Raw genomic sequence first — 16,650 nt, forward strand, 5'->3', positions numbered from 1 at the left:
GATTTAAATAAAACTCCCATTTATGTAAATTGTACACTTCATACCCAAATTTTGTCCGATTGGCACAAAATTTTGTACAATGTACTGACTTTAATATAAATTAATCTCTGGCAAGTTTCGTGAAATCGGTTTAGTTTCAAAACGGGTGTCTGATGGAGATTAAAGTTTGATTTACATAAATATGTCACATTGTACGCAAACGACTCTAAATCTGGCCGAATGAAATTTGGCATAGGTGTCTGAAAGGCATGTTTATGGATTGATTTTAGTCGATTCACTTAAGATTAATATCACATATTTAAATTCGTTCAATTTCATGTCAATGTTCCTTCGAAAAGGCGACATCTGTCAGGATGCATATTTAGATTATACCCAAAGTGGAGAAGGTCATTATATAGTCAACCCAGTCCGAATTTTATTTTCTTTACTGGTTTAAAGAGCGTTTGTCAAGGATCATCACAACCTAAGCATGGATTTTTTAAGAATATTTTCAAAGAAAAGTCCGAGAGATCATCTCAGCCATAAGCTTGGGTTTTTAAGAATATTTTTCAGGGACCATCACAGCCGTAAATATGATTTTTTGAAGAATAATTTTCACTTGGATTTTCAAAACATTTTTCTCAAATAACCCTTACAGCTGCCACTGTGGATTTTTAAAAGATTATTTCAAAGAAACATCGCAGTTATAAGTGGTATTTTTGATATTTTTTCTTTGGCCAACTATTGAGATGAATAAATATTTCTCTCCTTATAATGGAAATTCGAATATTTTCCTAAAAAACTGATTCGTCTTCTCTTCCTTTTTTAAGTTCTAGCTGCCTTGTCTATATTTCAAATCGAATAGACTATAATTTGGTATTTCTAGCTTTCTTTTGTTATTAAACCTTCTTTCAACAATAAATATATCAATATAAGTATCGTTTGTATAGACATCATACTACGGACCGACTCCATTTTAAGGCTATAAACATTTTTCATAGTCGAACGTTTTTCATAGTGGACGTTAAGAACATTTCGTCTGAAATGTTGCTAAACATATGTGTCGTGCGTTCTGTATACATGTGTTTTGCTATGTGTTGCCAAGAACATCAAGTAAAATAGTTATGTTTGTTGCTGACAATATAACAATGTCTATAAGAGCGCTTGTAATCAACATCCTCGATAGTATAGTGGTTAGTATCCCCGCCTGTCACGCGGGAGACCGGGGTTCAATTCCCCGTCGGGGAGAAAGATTTTCATGACTGAATGTTTTTAATATATTTTTTTTTTAACTATATATGAAATTTCATGTAAAAAACAAGTGAAACAAGTAACTTACTAATGATTTTAGACATACTAATCTTTTCATATACGACTTTTCTTATATTTCTTTATACAGTCGAGTACGCTTATAATGAACACCGTTTATAACGAACTTTAATTACAGTGATCACATTTCCTGTTCCCTAAGTTTTGAGAAAAATTTGTATACAAATGTTTACTCTGTAGCGAACTACGGATATAACGAAATTTTTCTATAACGAACTATTTATTTTGATTTTTTCATATATTTTAATTTGGTTATAACGAACTTGCTACAAATATATGTAATGCTGAACGATGCCAATCCTTACGAAAGTAATTTTTACGCTTACGCTGGCAAACATTACAAAAATGTCAGCATATTTGTTAGGTGCATCCTTAAGTATTGTCAAAAATAATACAAAATCTACCAGTTTGTATTTTTTCGGCATTTCCTATTTTTTGCCTTAATTACATAGATATAACAAACTAATTTGCTTGGCCCCTACTTGTTCTCTATAACCGTACTCTACTGTACTGATAATAAGTCTGGCTGTTGAAATCACGACAGAGATCGCAATATTTTATATAGAGATTTTAAATTTTGCACTGGCATTGCTATTACTCATATGATGATGGGTATTGCAAATGGGTTATATTAGTCCACGTATTGGTAAAGCCCCATATAACGATACTCATTATTATTATACCCTCCACCATAGTATGGAGGGTATATTAGTTTTGTTTTTCCGTTTGTAACGCATTATCATTTCCGACCCTATAAAGTATATATATTCTTGATCAGCGTAAAATTCTAAGACGATCTAAGCATGTCCGTCTGTCTGTTGTAATCACTCTAGCGTCTAAACGAATTGAGATAGAGCCCCAAAATTTTGCACAAAGTCGTCTTTTGTCTGCAGGCAGGTCAAGTTCGATGATGGGCTATATCGGTCCACGTTTAGGCATAGCTCCCATATAAGGGTACCTCCCATTTTTCGGTATTTTGAAATTCTTAAGCGTGTTTTTCAACCGAATTCGCTGAAATTTGGTACATTGGGTTCTTATAGAGTACTAAATGCCTCCACAAAAAATTATTAGTATAGGTCCACTTTTTCTGGTAGCCCCCATATAACGGTACCTCCTAATTTTCAGTATTTTGAGGTTCTTGAGCGCGTTTTTCAACCGAATTCGCTGAAATTCGGTACATTGGGTTCTTACTGGGTACCAAATGTCCCTACTAAAAATTATATATATACTTTTTCTGGTAGCCCCCATATAAGGGTACCTCCCCATATCCAGTTTTTGGGGGGTTTTGACCGTATTTTTTCTCCGAATTGGCTGAAATTCGGTACTTTGAGTTCTTATTGGGTAACAAATCTTTGTACTAAAAATTATAAATATAGGTCAATTTTTTCGGGTAGCCCCCATATAAGGGTACCCACAATTTTCGACATTTTGAGGTTTTTGAGCGCGTTTTTCAACCGAATTCGCTGAAATTTGATATTTTGTAGTCATATATGGTAACAAATCTCCCCACCAAAAATTATTAATATTCACCGCCTTTTAGGGGTAGTCCCCATATAACCCCCTTTTTATACCCTTCACCACACTGTGGTACAGGGTATTATGTCTTTGTGCATATGTTTGTAACAGGCAAAAGGAAACGAGATAGACACATGGTTCCTTTTGAGAATATGCATAGAATCACTTTCTAAGTCGATTTATGCATGTCCGTCCGTCCGTCTGTCTGTCTGTGCATGTTAAATTGTAAACAAAGTACAGGTCGCATTTATGATCCGAATTGGATGAAATTTGGCATAGGTCACTTATTCGGCCCAAGGACGAACCCTATTGAAATTGGGAAAAATCGGTTCAGATTTAGATATAGCTCCCATATATATATTTTACCGATTTAATGTAAACGGTCCCTATATATCTTTCGATTTGCACGAAATTTGGTACAGCCTAATCATTTAGGTCTATAATGATGTCTGCCAAGTTTCGAGAAAATCGGTCCAGATTTCTATATAGCTCCCATATATAGTTTCGTCCGATTTCATGTAAATGGTACACCAAAGTCGCTATATATCTTTCGATTTGCACGAAATTTGGCATAACGTACTGAATTGAGCCTAGAGTGATGTCTGCCTTGTTTCGTGAAAATCGGTCCAGATTTAGATATAGCTCCCTTTTAATATAGATTTATTTTAAGTAATTGACGCACCAAGGAACCAATAGGCTGATAGGAACGAAACGTTCTGAAATTAGTATAACCTAACCTGTGACAAGTTTGTTTGAAATCGCTTAATATTTGGATAGAGCTTCCATATATATTTTCGCCCGATTTCAAGTAAATTGTTAGTCAGTTTGACATCAATTTTTGCACAACTTACAAAATTGAGCATAGAATTACGCAGTTGCGTTTTCTTGGAATACAGACATAGCCCAACGGATGACCTATTTATATTTGTTTGAAGTCGATTTACATACTTTATGGATATATCTAGGTAGATTCACATTTAGATTAATATCACATATTTTATTTCATTCAATTTCATGTTAATAGTCCTGTTTAATATACCCATAGTGGTGAAGGGTATCATATAGTCGGCCCCGTCCGACTTTACTACTTTCCTTACTGGTTTATATTAAAATAGTTATCTGATTTGTTCCGTATGTTGCGGTTGGGTAGTCGTTACGGGGAATAGTCAATTTTTACCCTACAAAGACTATTTAGCCATAAGCATTCCGCCTTCTAAAGATAAAAAACTCTAACATGATGATAATGAAATATATCGGCAGACATTTAGGCATATCCTCAATATAGTGATACCTCCTGAAAGAAAGAATTGAGATAAACAATTAAAATATTTGGTTCAAAATTGGCATATACCGGTCATTAATTAGGCATAGCCCTCATATGATGATATCCCCAAATATTCACTATTTCCTACACTATGTAATCAATATTGGTCCCCCTTTAGGCATAGCCTCATACAACTTTGTAATCTAAATTACAGTAGTTTGAGGATTTTATACTCTACAATGCGTTATCAACATCAGTCCACTTTTTGGATCTTACAGAATTTTAGTAAAAATCGCCATTAAAAATTGCTGAAGTTTGTATTTGGTGTACATAATGGTTTACATAAATCGGTTTGTAGAATTATCGGTATATGCCCACTTTTTTGTATGTTCCCTATATTTTCATTGCATGTATCTGTCAGTATAACTATGGTGGAGGGTATCCTAAGTTCGGCCCGGCCGAACTTAACGCTTTTTCACTTGTTTATATTAAAATAGTTATCTGATTTGTTCCGCGTTTTGAGTTTGTAATCATTTCACCTGCGGAGGATAGCGAGATAAAAAATTAGAACGTTAGGTTCGATAATGAACTATAGCCGCATTTAGACCCTGTGTGGAGGTTTCAGAAGGAGTGGACCGATATTCCCCATCTTCAAATTTCTGAAATTTGTATTATGGTTTACATAATCCGTTTTTCATTTCTAGTACCTGTCAGTATATCTATGGTGGAGGGTATCCAAAGTTCGGCCCGGCCGAACTTAACGCTTTTTCACTTGTTTGCTTCTTATGATTTAAGTCATGAATTGCATATTTGATTGCGAAAGAAATAAAAGATACCTCTTTTTAAATAGTTCTCATGGTGGGTGCATGCATACTTGGACCCGACCGATCTTGACTTTATATTTCATATCTGTCAACTATACGCATTACCAAAATAATTCCCTGTTATTTGTTCTCGTTAATGTAGCGATTGTGCCTATAAGGACGGCATACCTCCCAATGAAAAGATTCATGAATTCTAAAATTATTTTCCCCTTCCACTAATTGGGTTCTTTATTTTGTTTTTTTAAATTTCCCTCTTCAAACCGATCCTCCCTCATCGATGTGATCCACTTAATGAATGCAAACATATTCGGTGCGACAAATCAACCATAACGGAGGAATGGAGGGCACCTAACGAGAGATGGTAACTATTTTTAGACACTCCAAGTGATCGTGGGCGATCATCGCAACCACAGCCAATTCATGAATGCACCACAGAAAACTGGAAATGAATGCAAAAATAGAAACGTTTTTTTAAATGCATTTTGTCATCTGGAATGTGATCGTAATATCCTCGATAGTATAGTGGCTAGTACGTCCGCCCATTAAAGCGGGAGGCTGGGGTTCAATTCCCTGTCGAGGTGTTCTTCAAAACCCGTACTTCGATTTAAAATTTTGGAGCTTGTTTAATTAAACATCTCATATTCACGGCAAATTAATCGGCTTAATAGTGTTGTTTGTTGTAAAATGTGAAATGAAATAAAGGAAGGAAATGGGTGTTGTTGTTGTCTGCTTATCAAAACACAGGAAAAATCATCACCGTGGTGTCCTCCTCATCATGGATGGAACACAGTGATGTTTTGCTGGTGGTGGTCCCCGAAATAAGTGCTATTACCATGGCATACAAAATTAAGAAGTAAACGTAGGCAGGCAGTCCAGTCAGCCTGGTGGCCGAACATGTCAATATGTCCGAGAAAAATACACACTACAACAAACAAACTAAAAAATTATATCACAGGACCGGGCCGAGCATCATCCATCCATACAAGCATTTTGCACAAATGAATGCATCCATCACACAAAAGGATTGTGGATGGATGTGTCCCTGCAAAAAGGGACGGATGGCTGACTGCATGGATCTGTCTGATGTTGAGACAAGCGTACTGATATATTGGACAGACACAAACAAACATAGGGACTCCATGAAAAATACTTGAGCTGGGAATCCCATATAACAAAAGGAAAACAAACCCGAGAGTGTGAATAGGAAGACCCGGAGAGAGAATACGGCAGAGATTCATAGGAAAACAACAACAACAACTTTGTGTGCTTCGTTAAGCAAAGTGGATGTTAAGTGTAATGCGATTTTTATGTAAATTTTTCCCAGTATTAAAATTGTTTGGCAATGTGTACCATCACCACCACTACAACTACATACTATTACAACTATACTGCCATTACTCCCACTAGATGCTTCTTCTGCAATGATTACTCATCATCATCATTGGAATCAGCATCCTAGTCATGGTCTGCCATGAATAATACTAAAGCTATGATGCTGATGATGATTTTTTCGGTTGCCACGGTCACGGCCAGAAGATGATATTCACACAGTCATCAACATCATACTGAAATTTTAACTTTTCTCCATATAAGAGCACACACACACACACTTACATATGTACAGATGTTGGCAAATAGTTATGGCTGAAAATAGATGTATTTTAAATGAACATTTTATACCTTTATCATGTATAGCAGGAAATAAATGCAAATCATAGGCGAAAGGATTTTTAGGGGCCCCATAATGAATTGCAATGATATTTGATAGATTGATCTATGATATTCTACATAAGAAAAGCTTTAATATCGACAACAGCAAAATTTAGAGAATTTAAAGTGTTAAGTGGGGATGATAGATACCCATCAACGGCTCTGATTGGCTTTAATATGGCGAGGCCCAGGCTTATTTTGGTCCCTTTTTCATCTGAATTGTGGACACTGACCTACCCGCGGTGTCATCTGGAGTAACTATTTTTATCATCCATTGAACTAGTGAGCTGATATGTGCCGCGAGTTCACCAATAAGAACTATAAAAAATGGGTCGGGTTAGTAGCCCACACTCGAAAAAGCTACGAAAAAGAAAACCAAACCCCCGAATGTTGACGGCCCCCTGCAAACGTATAAAGGTCCACGATCTGCGAATCTGCACTTGGAATGTGCGCACGTTGTACAGAACAGGCGAAGTTTTCGCCTTAGCGGATGAAGTACAAAGCCGATAATATTGCCTTACAAGAAATGCAATGGAAAGGGACTGGTGTACGTAAATCAGATGATTACGCTCTGTATTATAGCTGCCATGAAACGAACGTGCATTTTGGCTACGGATTTATGGTTAATAGGAGAATAAAAAAACCTCGTCTCCAGATTCACTCCAGTAGATGAGCGAATTGCTATAATCCGTATAAAAGCGAAGTTCTTCTACATCAGTCTAATTAGCGCCCATGCTTCGACGGAAGACAAAGATGAACAGACCAAAGACATTTTACGAGTGCCTATAAACTGCATATAACCGCTGTCCTGGCCATGACATTAAAATTCTGCAAAAATCGGAAAGGAAAATATTTTGGTCCCACCGTCGGAAAATTTAGCCTCCATGAAGAAACATCCGACAACGACATGAGGATGATTGACTTCGCGGCAGCAAACAACATGGTAGATAGCAGTACCAGATTCAAGCATCTCGATATACACAAGGCCACCTCGATTTCTCCTGATCAAGCAACGAGAAATCAAAGTGACCATGTTGTGATAGACGTTCGATAGATACGAGGAGCAACAGGTAGCAGAGGCCTACTCCGATCAACTTACCAACTTGCTTGACGAAAGCACTTCTTGTTTCGATAATAGTATAGATGCACAATGTCACTCCCTACAAACCGCAGAAAAGCAACACTTGGGTACCAAAAAACACCATCAAGAAACCCATAGGCCAACCCTGCAGACAGTAGCAACACGAAATTCGATGTAGAATTATCGGGAGAAAGGGAGAGAGGAGAAACGTATTTTCAGATAAAAGAAGAAAGAACAAGAAAAACGTGAGCGTGAGTAAATCGAGATGTACAGGAGTCAGAATGAAGTCTTGAAATTTTACCAACGAGTAATACACCAAACCGAAGGCTTTGGCGCAGGCACATTCTTCTGTAGAGATGAAGATGGAAACCTGGTGACAGATGCAGACAGCATGTTGAGGATCTGGAAGGAGCATTTTGAGAAGCTTCTGGTATCAAATAGTGGCGGTGAAGAAGATACCCCAGCCAAGATGAGGTCGGAGTAGCAATTAATCGGCGGAAGAACAATAAAGCAGCAGGTGTCGATGGAATACCAGCCAAAGTATTCAAGACCGGTAGTCACATGCTGGTTAGGAGCATGCATCAGCTCATTTGTACAATTTGACTAGAGGAATGCATGCCCAATGATTGGAACCTCAGCATCCTGTGTTCCGTGAACAAAAAAGGAGGCAAGACGATATGTGCCAACTTTAGAGGAATAAGTCTCCTTCCCATCGCATATAAAGTGCTTTCCAGCGTGCTGTGTGAAGGACTGAATCCATTGGTCAATGACATTATTGGATCATACCAAAGCGGCTTCGGGCCTGACAAATCCACCATTGACATGATTTTCACTCTGCGCCAAATCCTGGAAAAAAACCACGAAAAACACATCGACACATTCCACCTATTCGTCGACTATAAAGCTGCATTCGACAGCCCTATCCGTTCAGAGGTGTTTAAAGCCATGTCTTCGTTTGGCATTCCTGCAAAATTATTACGGCTATGCAGGATAACTTTAACTGGTAGAATGTCAGTAGTTAAAGTAGGAAAGAACCTCTCGGAGCCCTTTAATACCGAACGAGGATTCAGACAAGGTCACAGTTTGTCGTGTGACCTGTTCAACATCCAGCTTGAAGTGGTCACACGAGATGCAAATGTGAACAGAAATGGTACTCTGTACACCAAACCACACAGGTTACTCGCCTACGCCGACGGCATCGACAAATTGTGTCGAACATTGCGAGCGGTAACAGCCACCTTTGAACGGATTGAGAAGGAGTCTGGAAAGATCAAAATGGTCTTTCAAATTGGATGAGATGCGCCCAAAACCGACGCGCCTGGATACCTTTTTTAAGCTCGGCTTATGGAACAACCGTTCTGTCATAAGCCAGCTTAGTAAGTAAGTAAGGATCCATTATCCTGGACATCACATTTCGATGATTTCGATATAATAAATATATTTATACACTACGCAACTATGTTCTCAACGTAGTATAGCTTTGTGCAACCCCAAGAATCTGTAACGCCCCGAAATATTGGTCTTAAACCCACCTTTTAGTATATATCGCGAATAGCTGAGTCGATCTAGACATGTGTATCCGTCCGTCCATATGTGCATTAAAATTATTCAATTTTGCATATAGATCATGTTCTGGTCCTTTTGTTTTTGGTAATGATCAGTTAATCGGGCCACTATGGAAGCCACAATTACGATCCGAATATCCGGACACCGGACACCGGAAGAAGGAAGATTTTGGTCAAAATTTTATATAGGGGTGTTCTTGAATTAGTCTAGGTTCGAATTAAATCGAAAAATAAATTTCAATTTTTGAAACCGGAAACGGGGGAGGTCCCCTTAAGCGATGGCAAGAGTGATTCTGAAATTTCCCCCAAAGAAAAACAACTGAAGGTATCCTATGTATATACAACTTCTAGTAAAGCCTTTCGGAATACGTCTTTTAGGTTTTGTATAAATGGAACTTCTTAAAGTGTTTTCGTATATATAGAAGCATCCTCTATAGAAAATCTGTAATTTTTCAAATGGTTTCCTCTAATTGTCTATCTGGATCCTTCTACGGTTAGAATGTTTACTACATGTCTTCTGATGTAACTTTATGGGGTTTTTATAAATTTATTAATATAGGCCCCTTTATCACTTGGCCCTTTCTCCTTCATTAATTTCCGTAACTCCCGCCAGATTGTGGGTGCCTTTTTTGAATCCCTTTACGCCATTGTGTCTGCCCTAGTGTGTGTCTGTAGTTTGTACGTCTGTATGTTACCAAATAGTACTCCAGTACACTTCACTTATTTGCATGCCATATGCACATATGGATATGGATGTGTTCATGATAGCAGTATGATTTTTATTTAAGTGTATGTTTGTTGTTCATTTTTCCGTTTTCCCAAAAAAAAAAAGATGATGCCCTCATACAGATTGGAATGAATATAATGCCAAACAGCAAAGCCAACATTGGCATCGGCATCATCATCATTGGACAGCCAAAATCGAAATGAAAGGCTTAGTAGCAGCAACGAACGGCAGCAGAATAATATTAATGCCGATTTCTGAGCATCCAACAGCAACAACAAGCTAAATGGAATTGCTGAATGTTTATGGAAAATTTGCGATTGTTCAAATAAAAGTTTTTCGTAATTTTTAAAACCGTTTAAATGTTTTTTTCTGTCAAACAAAATCGAAAGATTCACATATGAGGTGGGTATGGTTAAGATGTTTTTAAATGATCTAATTAGTGATAAATTGGCTCGATTGGAAAGATAGCAATGGAGAAGATATAAAAGGTCTGGGGAAACCAATTTAAGGTATTATATTCGAAACCTATACACAATTATGAGAGTCAAATGGAATACCTTCTAAGATATCTTTAGATTCTCTGAGGAAAAGGAGGATAATAAACCTCCTTGTAAAAAATTTGTTACGTATTTACACGAAAGTTATAACCATGTCGATTTTACTAGCCTTGTTGTATACCGAAGTGGTTGTAATTCGAAATCATAGGATCACAGATGATAGCCCAACTTCTTGCAGACAATTAAGTCCAATTTTATGTAGGTCTATTTTGAATGCTTTAGTTTTTTAACGAAATGGTTTTTCCCATTTATAATTGTTCAGTTGTAGACCTCTAGAAGACTATAGAAGTCACTGGAAGATTCTCTATTTTTTGTGATCTATTAACAAGTTCTTTAAATTACAAAGTGTCTCTAGAAGTTCATTTATGCATATATTTCGAATATGCAAGCCCCTTGAAAATATTTGATACCCTAAAACAGAAACCAAACATGGAAAATGCGAAGAAGAATAAAATTACGATGTAGAGCCTAAAAACTGTGTTGGACAGGCCACGAGTCACGACCCGTCATGATCATGCGATTGTGAGCCAATATCTCCTACAGGTGTGGATGTATTGGTGTCTGTAGTGAAGACACACAGATAAGGAGTAAAAATGGACCTTGGTTTAAGGACCATACAGAAAGAGCAATATCGACCCAATCTTCTGAGACAGGAAGAGACTCAAACTCAAATTCCGAGTCTGAACATGAGGATAAGACTAACCTAGAATGCCGAAGAAGCGATAAGAAATGAAGTGATAAAATCGCTAAGCTCACAACAAGAAAGGGCATAAAAGCGAAAGCTGGCCTGAATGTACCGAAGGAACAAGATCGATCAGCAAACCGATTTTAAGAAGGACAAGCCATAAGACTAACAAAATCCTCCTAGAATGCCGAAGAAGCGAAGAGGCTAATAAGATCGCTAAGCTCACAACAAGAAATGACATAAAGGCGAAAGCTGTTCGGATGAACCGAAGGAACAAAATCGATCAGCAAACCGATTCTGCTAGAAACCGCGTGCTTACGAACAGAAAATATTTCAGGGTCTTTGAAAAAATTGTCCTTGTTTTGATCATAGAGTTGAACGGCACTTACCAATGACGAATGTTTGCAGGTTGAAAGAGTAATGATTTATTAAATACAAAGACAATTGGAAAAACCTACAGAGAGGACACAAAGAGCGGCACCAACACTATCACAGCTTCTGGATGCGATCGAAACTTAGAACATGTAATAAGGGTGACCAGACTTGTAAATTTAGGGCATGCTATTACGGTGCTTTGGGGTCTAATGGCATTTCAAGCTCTATATTCAGAGGGCTTGTGTCCAAATTTCTAATTTAGAAGAAGGCCATCAGATTGATTTTCTGTTACCTATTCTGGAAGATTTCATGTCTCATGTCATGTCTTCAAGGTCTATGGATGGTCTTGCGGTGTGACTTTGGAAAAGTGTGTTATGTTAAAACATGAAATTATATCGTAAATGGTCTGCGAAAAAGTGGTTTACCCACCAAGGCCCCAGAATACCAACTGCAGTAATTTCGTATACCAAAAATATAATGACTTCGGTTGGAAAACCTAAAGGAAGACCTAAAGGGGAGGAATATTTATAATTATACCCTCATCACACTGTTGTAAAAGGTATTATGTCTTTGTGCATAATACACGAGAAAGTCACATGATTCCTTTTGAGAATATGCATAGAAGCACTTTCTGAGTCGATTTATGGACGCCCATCCGTCTGTACGCCTGTTTGCCCGTCCGTCTGTTGATGTCAAATTGTAAACATAGTACAGGTCGCATTTATGATCCGAATTAGATGAAATTTGACACATCTCATTTATTTGACCCAAAGACGAACCCTATTGAAATTGGGAAAAATCGGTTCAGATTTTGATATAGCTCCCATATATATTTTCGTCCGATTTAAGGTAAATGGTGTACCAAAGTCCCTATATATCTTTCGATTTGCACGAAATGTGTGCTAAGTTTCGTGAAAATCAGTTTGGATTTAGATACAGCTCCCATATATATTTTTGTACGATTTTACGTAAATGAAATTTGGCAGAGCGTACTGAATTGGGTGTTGAATGCAGTGTGCTAAGTTTCATGAAAATCAGTTCCGATACAGATATAGCTCCCATATATATTTTCATCCGATTTCATGTAAATGGTGCACCAAAGTCCCTTTATATCTTTAGATTTGCCCGAAATTTGGCGTAACGCACTGAATTGGGCCTAGAGTGATGTCTGCCAAGTTTCCTGAAAATCGGTTCAGATTTAGATATAGCTCCCATATATATTCTCATTCGATTTAATATAAATGCTGCACCAAAGTCCCTATATATCTTTCGATTTGCACGAAATTTGGCATGGCGTACTGAATTAAGTCTAGAATAACGTGTGTTAAGTTTCGTGAAAATCGGTGCAGATTTAGATATAGCTCCCATATATATTTTCGTCCGATTTATGTAAATGGTTCACCAAAGTCCCTATAAATCTTTCGATTTGCACGAAATTTGGAATAGCATACTGAATTGAGTCTGGAATGATATGATTTTCATGAAAATCGGTTCAGATTTATATAGCACCCATATATATTATCGTCCGATTTTATGTAAATGGTGCACCAAAGACCCAAAGTAGAGCCGATTGCACAATGTACTAAAATTAATATAACCTTACGTGTGGAATGTTTCATCGAAATCGGCTCTGATTTAGATATAGCTACCATATATAGTTTCGTCCGACTTTAAGTAACATGTACACCAATGACCCAAAGTAAGGCCGTTTGCAACAACATTTTGCATCACATACTGAAATTAGTACAGCCTAATGTGTGTCAAGCTTTGTTGTAATCAGTTCAGTTTTAGATAAAGCGCTGTCTGCGGATCAAAATTCAGAATCTGGGCAATATATCATGATATTTTCACCCTCTTCGCCGATTAGACGTCAAAAGCTCATCTTTCTTAATCTGGCATCTTTTCCGAATCATTTCTTTTTCCGGAGTAAAAATTTACGCTATACGATTCAAATTTGGTTACTTTACATACACAAGTCTTGGTATAGTTAACCCTCTGAACCGATTTCAACAAAACTCCTCGGACGTCAAGCTGCAGTAATTTCAATACGGATGTCAACCTGCAGTAACTTCAACACGATATGCAAACTTTTGTCTCAATCGGACAAACTTTGACATTATGGTGCACAAATTACATAAAATCGGACGAAACTATACATGGGAGCTATATCTAAATCTAAACCGATTCCAACAAAACTTCTCAAACATCCATCTGGACCAAATTCAGTACTCTGTGTAAAATTTTGTCTCAATCGGATCAAGTGTTCCATTTACATAAAATCGGACGAAACTTTATATGAGAACTATATCTAAATCTGAACCGAATTCAAAAAACTTGGCATGTACCAATCTAGACCTAATTCAGTACTTTGTGCAAAATTTTATCTCAATCGGAACAATATTGAGACTTTGGTGCCACATTTACATAAAATCGGACGAAACTATATATGGGAGCAATATCTAATTCTGAACCGATTTTCGAGAAACATAACACATATCATTCTACACCTAATTCAGCATGCTATGCCAAACTTCGTGCAAATCGTAGGATATACAGGAACTTTAGTACACCATTTACATTTAATCGGATATATCGGATATATATGGGAGCTATATCTAAATCTGAACCGATTTCTCCCGATTTTCAATAAACTTAACACATATCATTCTACACCTAATTCAGCATGCTATGCCAAACTTCGTGCAATTCGTAGGATATACAGGGACTTTAGTACACCATTTACATTAAATCGGATATATCGGATATACATGGGAGCTATATCCAAATCTGAACCGATTTCTTCCAATTTCAATAGGGTTCGTCGTTGGGCCAAATAAATAAGCTGTGCCAAATTTCATCCAATTTGAATCATAAATGCGACCTGTATTTTGTTTACAATTCAACTTGGACAGGCGGACGGACGAACGGACATGCACAAATCGATTCAGAAAGTGATTCTACGCATATTCTCAAAAGGAACCATGTGTCTATCTCGTTTCCTTTTGCCTGCTACAAACATCTGCACAAAGACATAATACCCTGTGCCACAGTGCGGTGAAGGGTCGATAATCAATAGGGCACTTCTTTGACCAGAACCCGTCCCACATGCTACATTTCGTGACAATTGGTCCATAACTGTGGCCTGTAGAGTGTTTACGAATTATAGCGGACACACATGTCTAGATCGGCTGGGTTTAGGACCAATTATGGTAAGAAAATTGGAAACCAAATGTGAACCTAAAATTCGCCTAAAATATCGAAATTTGGGGGCTGCCCTAAAAAGTGGACCAATATTAAACATTTTTTGTAGAAACATTTGCTACTCAATGAGAAATCAAAATTAAGGCCAATTCGGTTATAAAACGATAGACCAAAACGTGGACCATTTTCAATACCAAACATACATTTTGATTATGCATATGGGGGTTATAGAAAACATTCAAAAAGTCTTTGGATGTCCTTCGCCCTTTAAAAGGTTTATAGATTAATTAAGGTTTTATTCATAAATTGCCTCCAGAAGTTCTTCTGTGTGTAGAAGATCTTAAAAATCCCTTAAAAGATCTCAAATAGTCTTCTAGAAGTTCTCTAGTCCTGAAAAGTCTTTACATGTTATTCCTCACATGTATTTCCTAACTATATATGGTATAGATTGCGTAAATGGTACCTTTTATTTGGTCGAAGGCCTTCAGAAGAAATCTGAATCCTTACCAATTCTTATCACGCCGCATCCATATCCATGAGCATATTATAAGCTTTGCTTCAGCTCTTCTCAAATGATACTGACTGTTTGTTTGACTAGACATATATGCCGGCTAAGTATTGTTCTTATGTGTGTCTGTATTTGTATGGGTGTGTGTTTGTACGTACACATCAATACATGATTGTCGAATTTTCGCATTTTCGTTGAATTTTCTGTGTTGTTGTTTTTGCTACAATCCAGGATTGCAAAATGTTGGAAGGATTCAACGTAAACATACACACACACACAAACACACGTACTCAGACAATATACGAGGAACAGCAAAGCACAAACAACATAATACCCTGTCAAGTGGTCGGTTGAACATTTGCAATATGCCAGGGCTAGTTTTTCATCGTTGTTGCTGTTACTTCTGCTTGTGCTATTGTTGTTGTTGTTGCTGGACAGTGATGGTCATGTCGGTGTTATATTCCTTTGGGTGAATCCTGACGCTACGTCCAAACGAACGAACGAATGTTTGAATGTTGTTCTTGTCGTTGTTGCTGTTTTATAATTTGTTTTGATGTTTTTGTTGTTAACATTCATGTTGTTGCTGCTGTTGCTGTTGTTTTTATTTTGATGTCCAGTTCAGTTCAGTCCAGTCCAGCCCGCTCCACCTAGCATTTTATTGTCCATTGCCTTGACTATGTTAACTCAAGTGTGCCTTTGTTATTGTGCGCAACGAAAGATTCGAAAGTCCAGATTCATGAATGTTGTTTGTTTTAAATGTGAACAGGGAAAAAAAACACATCGAACAGTGTGAGCGGATGGCTGGGTTGCTGTTGGCTGTGGGTGGGCTCTTGTGTGTAGGTTTGGTTTTTGCGGTAATCCAAGTGTGTTTTGTTCGAGTACTCCCGTAGTGTTTACATAAATGAAATCACATTCAAAAATTGCTCATATTTGTTTTCGGTAATTAACGTAATGAAAATTTCCTTTCAAGTGCTTTACGAGTAATACGGTTTTCGTGGTCAGTCGGTCCGTCTGTCTGTCAGTTTGTGTGCTTGTCTATTTGTCGGTTGGGTTATTTGTTTGTTGGTTATATTTGTTAATATGAACAGAATACTATTTAGATGGTAATGTTGAGAGGAGCTATACACTTTTTTGTTCTGTTTAATAATGTGGTCATTGGTGAATCTAAACGGAAATGCGGTATAGGGAAATTTAAAAAAATAAATAAAATTTAAATGAAATATTATCTTTAAGAGTTCATAGGGGTTATTGGAGGCGCAAAATTATTAAATATAGGAAATATCGCACTAGGAGATAGCATGTGGAGGTGTATTTAAAATTTTATATCAAA

General features: G+C 37.2%; 1 non-coding gene across 1 annotated transcript; it reads left to right on the forward strand.

The window, feature by feature from the left end:
• Window positions 1-1,155: 1,155 nt before the first annotated feature.
• Window positions 1,156-1,227, forward strand: Trnad-guc (transfer RNA aspartic acid (anticodon GUC)). The gene has a single exon. It is a non-coding gene; the product is annotated as a tRNA-Asp (tRNA).
• Window positions 1,228-16,650: the final 15,423 nt, after the last annotated feature.

The sequence above is a fragment of the Musca vetustissima genome, unplaced genomic scaffold (genome assembly GCF_032173495.1).
Source record: "Musca vetustissima isolate MV318-11 ecotype Yass unplaced genomic scaffold, APGP_CSIRO_Mvet_v1 utg39406, whole genome shotgun sequence".
NCBI lineage: Eukaryota > Metazoa > Arthropoda > Insecta > Diptera > Muscidae > Musca > Musca vetustissima.